At 37.9% G+C, this 15,886-nt stretch overlaps 1 protein-coding gene across 6 annotated transcripts in view; it reads right to left on the reverse strand.

The window, feature by feature from the left end:
• Positions 1–8,662, reverse strand: part of Ac13E (Adenylyl cyclase 13E) — a 66,783-nt gene extending 58,121 nt beyond the window's left edge. For 4 of the 6 annotated variants that reach the window (XM_089474157.1, XM_089474158.1, XM_018014201.2 and 1 more), the window contains exon 1: positions 8,105–8,662. The gene's annotated coding sequence lies outside the window, so the exon portion shown is untranslated. Of the gene's footprint in view, positions 1–3,883; positions 3,903–7,887; positions 8,082–8,104 lie in introns of those variants that run through there. The other 2 variants (XM_089474153.1, XM_089474154.1) reach the window with 2 other exon arrangements.
• Positions 8,663–15,886: the final 7,224 nt, after the last annotated feature.

The raw sequence follows: 15,886 nt of genomic DNA on the forward strand, positions 1-15,886 counted from the left end.
CAACAGTCGGAAACTGGGGGAATATTCAAATACTCTTACCGAAATCCCAACAATTTTCTCTAGAAACAAACACAGGCCAACAAAACTGTGATTAAATGGAGCGAATTAATTTCATTCTGTGCACATCGGAAGTGTTTTCACACGCTGCAGCTCGATTAGCTTAATTAACAATCGATTAACAATTGATCGGGAGATCGTTTTGAATTGCATTCAAAAATGAAACTTTAGGCATTTTAACTAAAGGAAGAATCTTAAATCTCTATAGTATTTCGTCGTACTAATATCGTCGGTGAAATTCATTAAAGTGTTATATTAGTCACTCTCATTCAAAATTAGGTTTTGCTCTATGGATGTCACTGTAGTTTCTATCTCCCTCTCTCTCTCTCTTTCTTTCGGGCATCTACTATATCTATCTGTCGCTTACTGTCACTCTCATTTTGTCTTTCTCGATTTTTCTTAATCTCTCACTTTTTATATACATCCTTTCTTTATATCTCTCCATCTCTCACTTTCCCTATGTCTACCCTGTTTCTTTATCTTACTTTCTTCTTCCCTCTTTCACTCTCTGCTCTGTTACATTTCTCTCTGTCTCACTCTCTACCTCTCTCTGCCTTTATCTCACCCTGTTTCACCCTGTCTCTCTCTTTATCTCTCTCCCTCTCCCCATCCCTCCCTTAATCTCTATCGCTCCCTCTCTATATCTCTATCTTTCACTCTCTTTCTATCTCTCACTATATATATCTTTATCTCTCCCTCTATCTCTCCATTTTATTTCTCTTTCTCTCTCTCTATCTCTCCATCCTTCTACCTCTCGCGCTAAATGTATTACCCTGTCACTATGTACCTCGCTCTCGTTCTGTTCTGCACTCTTTCTCCATGTCCCTCTCTCTCTCTCTCTCTAATTCCTTGCTCTCCCTCTGCCCACCCTACTACTTTTCAGTATTCAAAAAAGCTTCTGAGCAAACAAAGTCAGCCTTTTGCTCCACACATTTTGTTGTCTTGTGTAAATGAATCTTAAATGACTTTTAAGGTTCGAATTATTAAGTGCAAGTTCCAAGTAAGTTTCAGGTGTGTTTACATAAACTGAAAAGTGAACACATGAACTAGTTCTAGCTCGCCCTCACCTAAATAGCTAGTGTAAAGTAAGAGGCTCTTTACAAATCAGAATTTGGATCTAATGAATCTACATCGATTATGTTTAGCAATATATAAAAACAATGTTTTATTGTATGTACGCAACAATGTCTTATTCACATCTCTGATTTAATTTGCTTTTATTTTGTCATAATAAATCTGCATTCTCTTATGTCGCATAATAATCTCTGATCTCCAAACGAAACAGTTGACATTTTCTTCACATTAAGCAATTCATTTCAAGTGCTTCATTTGGGAACTTTAATCAATGAACTGGTTTATTTGAATGAGCGACTTAAGGAACGTAACTGTCATTCGCCATTTCGTATTATATACAACATTATATATTACGAGTGCATTACCTAAACTCTTGTGTAATGCGACTAAGTTCAGAGCGCCATAAATCGTTTATGAACCGACAACTTTTATAACTTCATAAAATATGAAGCTATCTAAGTAGAAGTATTGCGATTCTAACCTAGCGAAAAAAAAAGTTGCTTATCAATTACATTTCGCTTTCGAACCAGTTTGATTTAAGACCGCTTAGATTGGCTCGAGTTGAATGAAAAATATCGCTAATTTCTGAGCAGCCTGTTTCCATGTATATTTATATGGCTGCGTGTCCAAGTACCTTAGCACAGGTAATATTATCTCAAGATATATGTATCTATATGTTTATAAATTCATTCATTATATGTATATACCTGCTAGATATATTCATCAAAATCAGATGCCATTAAGAGGCGTTAAAAAACAACGGCAGAGTTAGACAAATTGATTTCATGTATATATATTTTTTATATGCTCGTTCAAGAGGTGCATTGGGTATATTGGTTTTGCGTGAGACTTGGTTGATTTTAAAGTAATATATTTAGTGGTCTTGCTAAAATTGTTTTGGGAAGTCGTATATGTTTTAAATGGACTCTAGACTAGAATAAAGTACGTATATATACATACATACATCAATCGAAATTTCAGTCCGTTTTAAAGTTTCGATTTGTTCTCTGCTGATCTATTATTATATATCAGTTATTATTTAGAATATATAAATATTTACATATTCACCTTAATTAGTTTTAGAGACTGAGCGAGCATTAAGCAGTCAGTTCAGTTTTAGCTTGGAGTTTTTTTTTTTTTCTGTTGCTGTTGCGCAATGGCCGTGACGAGAACATTGTTAGTAATTGTTGTTGCTGTTCTTGTTGCTGTTAACAAAACATTTTCATTGTTGTTTATTTATATTCGGAATGCCAATCGGTAAATGCTACAGTTTTGGAGCTAATATGTGTAAGTCTACGTACGGCCGAGATGCTGAGATGCTGACAGCTGATGGCAAATGGCAAATGGCATAAAAAAAGCAAAAGGCAGGAAAAAAGGTGTCTGCAAAGTGTTCGCTCTGGCTCGGCCAGTGTGTGAAACAGAAGCGCCGTGAAACAGAAGACGCCTCGGTAACCCGATATTATCATTAATACGAAAGCAGCTGACAACGAGAGCAGCGACCACAACAATTTGATAAAGTATCTTCAAGAGAGAGGGAGAGGGAGAGGGGGAGAGAGAACGCCCCGAGAAGTGGTTGTCAAGTGGATGCCCAATGGCTGCCCAGTGCTGGGTGGGCGGGTAGCAGCCCTCGAATGCTGCGTTTTCAGCTATTTTTAGCTAATTATAATTTATGCTCGAACCGAATATCTGAAATCGTCGCGAACAACTTGTGCAGTTACATGGATCAGGTATATATTAATATCGAGTTGAGCTATATATATATGCATATATATTCGTGTATTTATGTTTGACTTGAAACTAACGCCAATCATGCGCTGACAATGCCGCAATGGCCAGCCAGGCAGCTCAGCTCCTGGCAGCAGGATAAGCTTCCCACTCAAAGTCAAAGTCAAAGTCAATTTAAATGGATGATGACCCACAAAGCGAAATTGTTTTTGCCAACGGCTCTTTGTGAATGATTTGTAATTGATACTTGATCTGTTGAAGCGTATAAAAGCCACTTTAGGCGTTGGCATTACGTCACCTTGGCTCAAAGTCGCAGTCGCAGTCGCAGTGACAGTCACAGATTTCAGACCGTTCAGTTTCAGATACAATTCGAGAGGCGGTCCGTGCTTCAGCTCCGGGCAATTGGGTTAGAACAACAGCAACAAGATAAAGCAAGAAAAATACAGAGAGCAAAAAAAAAAAAAAAAACACGTGCTCCGAGCTACTATAAAATCTTAGTTAATGTAACCAATTTTGTATGCCCTACCTAAACATACACAAATATATCCAGCGTAAAAGCCCCTTTCACTCTATGGAAGTGCAATTCGCATACATTTAACAGCTCTTATAGAGTTCAATGATCTTTGTTTCTATATAAATTTGATATTTGCTTTATTGCATTTCAATTATTCATGTTCGGAACATAAACGTCACGTTACATGACTTAGTTTTGGACCAGCGTAACGTCACTTTTCCTGAGGATCTCATATAATCGGTGAATTTTTTCATGTAATGCACAAATTATTTATAGAGCTCAACTGCAGCCGAAATCAAGTGAGTTTTCATTGGATCTGGCTCAAGAAGTGCTTATTAGATAGATCCATTTTAAGATGTATCGCAGATATCTACAGCACAGATCGGCTGAAGCTACAGATTTGCATCTAAAATTGATCTTGTTTGAACATGACTCATGACATAGTAAAATAACTTTGTATTTGCTTAGAGTATACTAAAAAAAAAAAAAACTAAATCGCAAACTGAATCATACCAAAAAGCGACATCCAACGATCTGAGCAACTGGACAACTCGATGCTGATCGAGAACGAGTAACAGCAGCAGCAGCCACAACAGCAGCAACAACAGCAGCAACAACAACATCAATAATAAACCCGCTTGACTTTGCCTCAAGTTCGTAGCGGAACAGCTGTTTTTGCAGCAGCGCTTGCCGTCGCTGTCGCTGTCGACGCTGACGTTGACGTCGCTGCGACTGCGGCTGCTGTTGGTGTCGCTTCACGCTTCGGAAATTTTCGAGAGATTTTCAGCGTCAAGCTCGGAATCTGAAACTGGTCTTAAACGCGTGCGTCTCTCAGTCTCAATGTGTGTGTGTTTGTATATATAATGCGTATATAAATCATAAATTTTTATACGAGTAATTTAAAAGTTCAGCGGCAGCAGCCGAACATTAAATCGAAACGTAATATACATTTGCCAAATTAATTCTGTTGTTGACTTTAACTAATAAGCTTTTGTCTCGAATCGTGCCCAGCATGTGAGCTTATGAATATAAAATCAGCTGACAAGGACCCAGATCAGAGGATAAGCAGCACACGAAAATTCACACATATATATGTAGGAAAAACCGAAAAAAAAAAATAATAATAATAATAATAATAAAATGTTGCTTGGTAAATCCCAGGCGTTATTTTGTCATTTCTCCATTTAACCCTCTTCTCTATCTGTGCTGTTTCGACCAATGCTCTCACTTGCATTGCTGCACTAATGTTGTCACATTAAATGGCTTACATGCTGGCCGCAGCCTGAGGGTATTTCCCCAAAGTCAGCGGGCCCAACTCTCGAGCACGGGGAACTCCCACGCACAATTAACGCGCGGCCATAGCCAGCAATAAAACTGAACTCAGCAGAAAGGGAAAAAACATCACGCCTGAACGGGTCAATGTGCTTTTATCAAATCATTCAAATTGATAATTTAGCACTTATTCAACAATGTTATTCAGATATCTCAGATGAGAAGTGTGCATCTGTTAAATATATTTAACTTAACATATCCATGTTACGCACAGTTAACACTTAGCTGCTAATGCTCTGTTAAGTTCGGTTTATTGTTGCATATCAATTTCCTGCCTAGATAGATCAATATCTATTATATAGACATTTTAGTATAGGCCATAATATATATGTTTTGTTAGTTCCAAAAATACTTTAAAACCCAAGTCATTTCTAAAAAATAATTATTGGTATTTTCCGGTCTCGATTTATTATATTTTTACTGCATATTACTATAGAATGTTTTATACAAAATAGTTCGATATTTATCGTAATTGTTGCACTTTCCATGATATTTATGGGCATTTCTTTGTTGCAAAACTGATTATTTATATTGAAAACAATTTATGGGTATTCCTCATTACATCATTATATGAAGGAAAAGCCCTAACTGTTCCAGTTTATGGACGAGTATAAAATCAGTTGACAAAGTGCTCAAAACAAAGAAATACAAAGCAAACACAATAGAAATATTCAAAGCTAATTTGAAACCAGAGCCGAGAAGTGTTCGAGAATAGAATTTGAGCACTTTCTATTGTAGTGCTGCCAGGCACTACAGTTGTTGTTGTACGGCTTACAGATAGAGCAGATCCACTCATATTTGCCACGCTGCACTGCTCCTGTCCTCATAAATAGCTGAGGCGACATTGTTTGATATTGAGATATGCTTACGTAAGTTAACAGCTGTGTGCTCCACCATAAAGTGGATCCCAAGTGATGCCCGCCCTATCGGAACATGGCCCAGAAGTCCACCCACCTCGTACGCCTTAACGCTCGGTTTGTCAAACGTCAAGCGTAGTCATGGTATTGAAATTCTATACGATATTACACATAACTGCAAATGCACTCACAAAGCCCACTGCAAACCTACGTCAGCTCGTACACTGCGAGAAAAACAAAACCGCAGAGAAGAAAACCTACTTGAATTATCTAATAAAATCGTATACTCATGTGTGTGCTCTCCAAAGACGTCATTAAAACCGAAAGCTACAGCTTTTCTATAGAAACAATTATAAGAAAAGAAAACAAATACTCACAAGTGCATGAGAATCGTATTGCAATGCCCGAATCGAAGCGAGAAATGGGCGGGAGAGTCGGGAGTGAACGACTGGCAGATACTCTGAGCTTTGATCGGGTAGAGTTCGGGTAAGTTTAGCTCTGGTTTTCTAAATGAGCTGAGCTCGGGTCAGCTTAGACTAGGTTTGCTCAAAATTGCATACTCGTTAGATGTGGGAGGTTGTTTATTTGGGAGGTATTACGAATAGATTGTCGAATTTGTCGAGATTGTCGATTACGATAAGATAACTGAGATAACTTCATATACAATAACTTGAGTTAATGTAATGTATTTACAATGGCAACAATAATTTATAAGAGCTAAAATTACAAATTCTATTTAAGCTGAATTCCAATTCGACTTCAAATTTGAAAGATTCTATATATATGTCTATACACATATACGTAGGGGAACAAGCTTCGTTTCAGCAGATAAAATTATTGAGTTGAAGGCCTAAGTAATGTTGTTAGCATTTCATATACCAACAAGATTTCTTATTTTTAGATATATCTAGTACGTAGCATTAAAAAAGTTGCCGTTCCACATTAAATATGTCAAACTTGATGCATGAATTGCAATCGAGTGTGCAGGATATTTGGTGCAAGTCACAATTTGATTTGATTTTTAGGGCGAGTAGTTGCAGATTGTAATGGAGCATAACAGTTATTGGAATAATATTTTTATGTTTGGCATATTGAGAGGAGACGTTAGGGATATTGCAAGCTGCAATGTCGCATCAGGCTCACACAGTTTCGATATTTTAGTATCGATGTTGTTGCCAATTTGCTGCAGGCGGTAAATTGGCTTGTGGCTTGTTGGTTTTCAGCTCTGCTGGCCTGCTGGCTTGTTGGCCAGTTGGCCAGTTGGCCAGTTCGGCTAGTTTTCATGTTTTAATGGTCAAGTGTCTATGGCGCCACTAAAAACTGGGGCGGCGAAGGCGTGGCCAGGCATTGTTAACGACCTGCAACGCACGAGGCGACCATAAAATGCATTTAATGCATTTGGCCAAAAGGAAATGTTTATGGCCAAGTGTCTGCACAACGCACTTGTGATTGCCCCTGAGTTTCCAGCGTGGCCAGCGCCAAGAGAGCGAGCCAAGCAGAGATCACCAATGGGACACTTCAAGATCGCACAAGCTTTCAAATTGTACTGGAAATGACTCCAAAGGAGCAGCAGCTGCAGAGCGGAGAATGTAGAGCAGAGAGTTTGAAGTTGAAAGTGCCAGAGTTGCCATATTATGTATGAAAAAATGGAAAATGGCCAAAAGTGCCAGATCAATTTTGGGGTACATCTGCATGAATGTCAAAATATAATTCTTGAATTTAAATAAAATTACTAAAATAAACGAAAACTATAAAATTAAGAAATTAAAATTATTTAGTTTTTAATTGTATGTACATTTGTTAGAAAAAATATATATTTTACTACAATATATAATATATGTATACATACATACACAAACTAAAATTCATAATTTTCGCGAATCAATATAGTTTTGTTAGGAATTTATTTTACTTAAATAGAGATTAGGTACATTTTGTATGAATTTGGTACTTTTGCTTGTCCTCTTTGGTACGAAGCATTTCGCTCAAGTGGCAGCCGTGACTGAGAGCAGAGAGCAGAGAGCAGGCAGAAAGGCAGCGAGCGATCGTCGGCTTCGGCTGGCAGTTTATGTTATCTGCTGCCGCTGCTGTTGCTGTTGCTGTTGCTGCTGCTGCTGCTGCAGTCGGCATCGGGAAGTGTAGAATGCAACAAAATAAAAACACCAGGCACGAATGCAAAATGAGCAACATTTGTAAATGTTGTTGTTGTTGGTGTTGCTGCTGGTGTTGTTTGCTTGTCTGTTGCTCCGCTTAACTGGGAAGAACAGCAAACACGCACACAAACATCAACACAGAAGCAAAAGCAAAAAGGTAAACATATCAACTCACCAATAACATACGCACACAAACACACACACACAAAAAAAAATAACAAAACAAAGCGTGTCGCAGGTAAACTAATTAAGAGGTAAACACACAACACAGCACATCACACAGCACAGGAAAAAAAATTGAACAAACAACACGAACAAATGCAATTATTATTACAATATTTGTTTATTACTATTATAATGCATAAGCTAAAATATATAAATAGATTAATTACTTTGAAAACCACGTTTTGGATGTTTATGGGACTCCAAACTTTCAACGGCGAAGTCGCGGTCGCGGTCGCGGTCGCCGTCACCGTCGCCGTCGCTGTTGATGTAGTTGCAGCGACGCTGACAAGAATGCAGCTAAAATAAAAACACACACACACACTTGTCTTGCTATAGTTGGTGTTGTTGTTGCAGTGAGAGAAGTCGGCGAATTGTTATTGTTGTTGCCGCTCTTATCGCACGTCCCTCAGCAGCCACGTTCAGTTTTTAGTTTTGATTGTTGTTATTTTTATTGTTGCCGTTTGTCTAGTTTGTATTTGACTAAATGTTACTATTATTTATTTTAGTTTCATTTAGCATTTATTTATTTGAGTACAATTGCGATTTAAGGAAACAACGGACATTGCATTGTTTGTAAACACATTCACTTGGCCATCAGCAACAAATGACAACACGAACTGAAACTGAAACACGCGCGCATTTTGCGGCACTGATGCAAAATGATGCGCGCGCGAGCGTCACACGTCCGCCTCATTCGGCTTCGTTTTTGTTTCTGAATTATCGACGGCATACATTTGCTTCAAATGCCGCGTTGTTATCGATAACTTTTCCGGCAGCTTAACAGCTAAAAATACGAATTCTTCACAAATTCTGTACATTGGCAGTGCCATTCGGAGCTTAACAGCACGCTTTGATGTTAGCAGCATACGTTCAGTTAACGTTCTGTTAGGTCTCCTGGCATTCAAACTATTAAAATGTTTGGTTTATGCATTATGAATAAAGATTAAATGTTCAGCTTGATCAATTGAGCATTAAATACATCAATTATGATGGGTGAAATTAAAAAAATTGTTATTTGCAAAAAATATCTCTACTTTCAAAATATTTATTTAATATAAATAATATTTAATATTCTTATGGCAATGATAACAATTGTTTTCAGTTATCAGGAGCTCCCAAAACTAAATGAATTATATGCGGAAATACCCAAAAAAAAAAAAAAAAAAAAAAAAAAAAACAAGACAAAATTAATTCAATTGCCGGACGTGACCACTGCAGAGGATGCTGCTAATTGGAATATGATTATGATGACGATAACGATGATGATGGCGATGATGATGGTGCTGATGATGATGGCAATCAAAAATTATAAACATAATTGCAAATAGAATTTGCTAGCCTTGATTAGTTGGGGCGAACCGCTAATTAAAATGCGCTCCTGCTAATTAACTGTTGGTTCGAAATCAAATCATATTAATTTTAATTAAAAGGGACACAAAGTTCAACTCACAGAAATTAACTTCCCGCCAGCCATCCTGCCAGCCATCCTGCCAGCCATTCGTCCATCCGTCCAGCCCTCCACCCGTCCATCCATCCACCCACACAGCATTGGGCAATTCATCAGCGTTTGTCAAGCCGGCAACGTTTATAAATCTTTGAAGCTGTCGAATTAAGCGCAGCCATTCATGGACACGACCCGAGTTCACTGTACCTCCGACGCGTCGGGCCGACGGGATGGGCTGTGGGGCAATAATTCTTGGTGTGTACCGCTGTCAATTAGAAGTTGCTGCGGCTTCCAACTTGCAGCTCAACTCGGCGTACACAGATCCAAGAACGTTTCCCTTTTTGCTTGACACATCAAATTCATTTTACATCAAATTAAAAAGTTCTCTCTCAGCGGTTTTTTGTGACAGTTTGAGCGGCTGACGGCATTTTCTCTGGCAAAAAGTGGAATATTTGCATATAAGTATGATACAATGTATAAATTTATAAATGCATGAGCATATAAATATTGTACATAAATAAACCAAAAATTATTACCACGTAAATATATTTATGTTTATTTTTCATTTTTATTTAAATATTTCCATAACTCTTAACCTAAATATATGTACATTGTTCATATTGTATAGAAATTGAAATATATAATATAACTGAAATATATAATGTAACTTTTTAGATTTTTTTTTTCAGTTTTTCATTATTTCCTTTAGCTATAACATTGAAAACCTTTATAATAAAGATTGCATTAAGATATTTTATTTAAAACGTTTCAGGTAAATGAGTTAAAAAAATATGAGCTTCCAGAGGCAATTAAAAATATTTCATGGTATCTCAAAAAACATCTAACACTAACTCTAGTAAGATTTGATGACGAACGTCAGAAAATATTTATTGGGAGTAGTCAAAAAACATCTTCGAGTCGAACTTTTGCTAACTTTTAAATACCCTAAAAAAAGGATATGGGCATTTCTCCAGAAAGGTCAACCGCAGCCAAAACATTCAAAGTCTATGAAAGCATGTTCTAATATATTTTTTATAACTAATCCATCAAATTTAACTAATATAAACCAATAATACATTTTATCATAATAAATCTCGAAATATTGAGACACAAACCCGAATAAGTGCAAAAGTTCTGTTTTGAGCATTTCTATTGCACATTTTGTTTTTATTATTGAGACACTATGCAATGATATATGATATATGATATTTTATTATAATTAATAATTAATAATTATTCATGGAAAATTACTAAAAAATAAATAAAAAAAATGAAATAAAAACAAGTAAGAAAGCTCTAGTCGAGACTGCTCGACTACGAGATCCCCTGAACCCTTGGAGTGCTAGCTATTTCAATAATTTTTCGCGTCTTTCAGCTTACACAAGAAACACACACACATACACAAACACATACACATACAAGCACCCACGCATAAACACGCATGGGCTGCAGTGTGCGCTTACTATAAGAACTTAATTGTTTAATAACTTTTTTTATGGACGTACGATCTTCATGAAACTTTCAGATTATGATTATAACATGAATATGCATGTAATTGCCAAAGCACAAGTCTTTAGTATTTGAAATACGCGTTTTACAAAAGTGAGGGTGAGGGGGTGAATTTAGAGGTGGGGGTAAATTTTAACAAAAATCGAAATTGTATAAATTGCATATAAGCATACATTCAAAATTTGGAGACTCTAGCAATAAAGGTGTAGAAGATATAATTTTATAACTGGTTTTCGATAAGGTTTTTCATCGATAAAAAAAGATCGGGATGAGTTATCGAATTTTAATGATAAACTCGATATCCGCGCTGTAATTACGAACATTTTACAAAAAATTTGAAGTCTCTAGCTCTTATATCTTCGGAAATCGACGCGTTCAAACATACGGACAGACGGACAGACAGACAGACGGACAGGGCCAAATCAACTCAGCTCGTCACCCTGATCAAGAATATATATACTTTGTGGGGTCTGCCACGCCTCCTTCTGCCTGTTACATACATTTCAACAAAACCATTATACCCTGATTTCCCATTTTCAATGGGTTCAGGGTATAAAAAGTATGGTGGGAAAAATGTCTCATTCGACCCTAATTAAAACTAAAAAATAAAAAACAACTACTCAATATTTTTGAATCAAATAAAAAATATTGTAAAGATGTGCTAATTTATAATAATTTAAAATTATTCGTAATAAATTGTCACTTAAGTTTTCGCTAAAATCTCAGGTAGAACTGTTCATTTTTTTTTTTTTTGTGATTATCTTGAAAATTAATATTTGCCTAAAATCAGATTTAGCACCAATTATAGAGCTAATCAAGAGCTAAGGAATTGACTATTCGTCAAAATAAAAAAAAATGTTTATGCATTCGTTTTTTTTTTTTAACTTAAAAACGTACGAATGTCACATTCATATTCAATATTTGTTAAAATATATGGAATAGAGAAGCGGGACCAGCTCTTTAAACAATAACTATATAGCAACATATGGATCGATCTGTAACCATCTGTATACGTCGAACTCGAGAACTGCAAAAACCAGAGTATAGAAATTTGAAACGTTAACTCAAATATCTCATTTCATTTTGCTTAATACAAAAGCTTTTGTTTAGAGAGAGTGTGTGAAAGAGAGAAAATGAGTTCATATTCAATAATTTTTCAGTCATTCTCAATAAAAACTTGTTTGGGAAAATACCTCGAAAAACCGAACTCAGCATTTTCAGGGTATCTTCCAGGCATGCAAGCCGTACCAAAGCAGCTTTACCTGTTATTACCTGTATTTGAGTTGAGCACATCACTGCAATTGGGCCAAGCCGAGCAGCGCTCATTGCTGCTGGTACATTTACTTTTGGAGAAAAGGACATTCAGAGCAGACACTGTAAGAAAAACAGAAGTGGGTTCCAATCAAGTCAAGCAGAGCAATTGGTATGAAATAAGGTCTATGTGAAATCATCTCTGGGCAAGAAGGTCTACAAAATTTCTCACAGTGTAGCCACAAAATGTTATACGAAACCGTAATTACAACTGCACGTTTGCCAAATCTGTGAGTCTGAGAATTTGCTGCATCGTTGCATCAGAATGAGCAATGCCTGATGCAACAGGTGTTGCCTCCGATTTCATTTGCCCATAAAATATGGTGAGGGTGATACTGAAAGAGGGAGAGTGAGAGAGAGAGGGTGAGGGGTGGGGTGGGATGAGGCGATAAGACGAGCTACGCACATGTTGCATGCTCGTATTGCATTGCATCGTTGATTGGGCTGACTAATTGGCGTTGCCAGGCGTCGTTGCAGCTTTGTGCCGCCTTTTGCCAGTAAAATGATGCGAATCGAAACCGGAGGAAGTAAATGCAAATGCAAATGAAAATGCAGATGCAAATGCAGCCGTTGCACCTAAAAATGTGTTCTGCAATTAACACTAATTTCAATTGCATTTCTTGATTACAGACGCGAGCGAGCCTTTGGCTTCTAATTAAATTGCTCTGGGAGAGCATTGATTACCTTTTATTCACAAAATCTGTGATGAAATGATTTAAATATTGAATCATTCATTGTGACTCCCTCGTCAGAGTTGTTCAGCGTAAATCTCACTTAGATTTCAATTAAGGGCCGGCTTGTCACACACAAAGACTTCATGCATATCAACTGTCAGCATCATCATCTAAGCTTAGTCATGCTGATGCTGCTTCCCAGGTGACGATGAAATGCGTCAATGGCAGCAGCCGCAGCAGCAGCCGCAGCAGCTCAACATGTGGCCTGGTTGCAGCTCTATAGAAATAGACAGAAAGATTAACGCATCGAGGGTATAATGCTGTGATGCTTGATGCTGCTACAAGGACGACAGTGTATGGCACCCTCTCTGCCCCTGCCTCCCTTTCCTCACTCCCGTTCGCTCCACAATATATATTTATATCTCTCTTGATTGGTTTGTCATCGTGAAGACGCCTGTGCACTTGGAGCGCACTGAAATATTGAAGTCTTACATAAATTTAGCTATAAAGCTTCAAGCTGTTGCACCCACACACACATACACACATATATAGACATACACAAGCTTGCCTTGCAGGCTGCAATTACATTTATGACCGGCGGGGCTATGCGGCGTATGCGTATTTATTAAGGCGCGCGCATAAAAGTATGCTATAAAATTTGGTGAAAGTTTCAAGTGTCACTGAGGCAAGTACACGAATTTGTTGCTCAATCCGAGCATGTGCAAGATTCTGTACAGCTTACGAGCATATGGAGCCACTCATTATATGGAGAGGGGGCAGGACAATTGTGAACTGAAATGTTTATGGAGAGTAAATTGAAAAACTGCGTTAAATTTGGAGCAAAAACAGCGAATTTGAACGTTGATGAATCAACATATTAAAAGCTAAAAGAGACCCAAAAACCTCGCACAGCGATCGAAATTTGAAATGCGTTGAGGCGGCGTCTTGCGATATGCGTGAATTCCATTTCATTTCATTCGTATGCAAATATTTTCCTCTGCTTGTGTGAGTGTGTGTCAGTGTATGGGACGCCATTTTCTGCTGCTGCGTATTTTGCATGCGTGTGCGTGTATGTGCGTGTGTGTGTGTGTGTGTGTGTGTGTCTGTATGCTTGTCACTTCAAGCCTTAAAGTATTAAATGAAAAAGGAGAGGCACACTTTGGGCTCAAGGTTGCTCTCTTCTTAGAGGCCTTTGTTCATCCAAACACTTTAATTGGCCCACACGAATTGATAATTGAGTCAAACGATAGCATTGTGACTCTTCTGGCTAGCCACGCCCCATCCAATTATGCGGGCGTTCGCGTGCCACACGATTAACAAGGGCCATTGATAAACATGAAATGCGAGTAGTGGACGGCGGACGGCGGACGGCGGACGAGCCAAAGCCAGCACCATTCAAAAGAGCCAAACAAAAGTTCCTTTTCGCTTTTCCTCACACAAGGACAAACATGCATTCAATGCCACTCGGTGGAGCTGTAGGGCAGTGGGACAGTGGGGCTGTGGGGCAGCGCCTGTTGACTATGGACGCTCTGCTCTGCCACGGCAGAAATGAGTAACTCTGTGTGTGTGCGTGTGTGAGTGTGTGTGTGGCCGTGTGAAACTCGTTTGCCTGCAGCTTAACATTTAATATACAGCCTTCATATGGCACGTGGTGCTAGAGCTCCTCCATTTCCATTTCCATTTCCATATTTTCAATCTCTATCACTCAGCTGAATTGTTTGAGCCACTGAATGGTGGAACGACTAAAGTTTGCTCGTTTTTTTTTTTTCTTTTTTTTTTTTTTTTTTGATTCTGTTTTAAGAGTAATCGTAGAGCCTATCACGAACCACCAGAGAGTAACTAAATTCTTATTGGCACAATCGAGCTAAAGATTTAATACATTATTTCATCTGATTCTAATAATTTACAATGAAATGACAAATCTTAATATATATTCTAACAGTTAAATGTGATTGATAACTTAAAATGTGAACAGGTATATATAGCAAATATTCCCAGTCTTGCTGAATCCCAATCTAAAATCAAATGGAAGGCAAATGAAAACAGTTATTGAGCCAAATGAACTCCTGATTATTGCATGCCAATATTGCTTGCTAAATAACCATTTCGATAATATCTAAAAGAAAAGCGCTAAGCATTTTTACCTGTAAGTCGCAAATCAAACAGGTGAATCAACTGCAAGTTGCAACACTGTTGTTCATTGAAACAGTCATTCCAGATGGGAATAGTTTAGAAATAACAAATTGCCGTTCATCACCAGGAAGTACTTAATCCGTGAGTCAGCTCGATTTTGTGGAGTGAGCAATACATAGAGCTAGTGAAGTATAGCTTCATTCAACAAACTTATTCAAATAATTTTGGAAGCAGCGGGAAAGTTAATCAATTTTCTAAGTCAATTCCATAGAGATATGTAAATTTCTCTCTCGTCTTCCTCCCTCCGCTGCAGTTCCTTTCTCTCTTTCTCGCTACCACTCTCTCCCCTTCATCCTTCACTCTTAACCACCGCTCCTTTCTCTCGCTCTCTCTTTTTCACACCCTTTACACGTCCGCTATTTACCGTCTTCCTACCTTTCTTTCTCTCTCTCTCTCTCTCTCTCTCTTTCTCTTTTCTTTCTCTTCTCTCTGTTTCTTACTCATTCTGTCTAACTCTCTCTCTCTCTCTTTGTCTTACTCTGTCTAGCTCTCTCTCTGTCCAACTGTCATATTCTCGCTTTCTGTCTGTCTTACTCTCGTTCTCTCTCTTTGCCTTCCCATCGCTCTCTCTCTCTCTCTCTCTTTATATTTCTCTCTCTCTCCCTCTCTGTGTGTCACTCTCTTCTATCTCTCTCTTTCTGCCTAACTCTCTTTTTCTCTCTCTCTCTCTCACCACATTTCTGTCGCTATCTCTAGAGTTTCTGTCTCTATATATCTTTCTCATTAACTCTCTCAATTTCTCTCTCTCTTTCTCTTACCTTTCTCTTTCGCATCCTCTTTCCCATCCTCTTTCCTTCTCTCTCTCTCTCTCTCTCTCT

This window comes from Drosophila arizonae, chromosome X (assembly GCF_054131065.1).
Source record: "Drosophila arizonae isolate 15081-1271.41 chromosome X, UAZ_ARI_1.0, whole genome shotgun sequence".
NCBI classification, from domain to species: domain Eukaryota; kingdom Metazoa; phylum Arthropoda; class Insecta; order Diptera; family Drosophilidae; genus Drosophila; species Drosophila arizonae.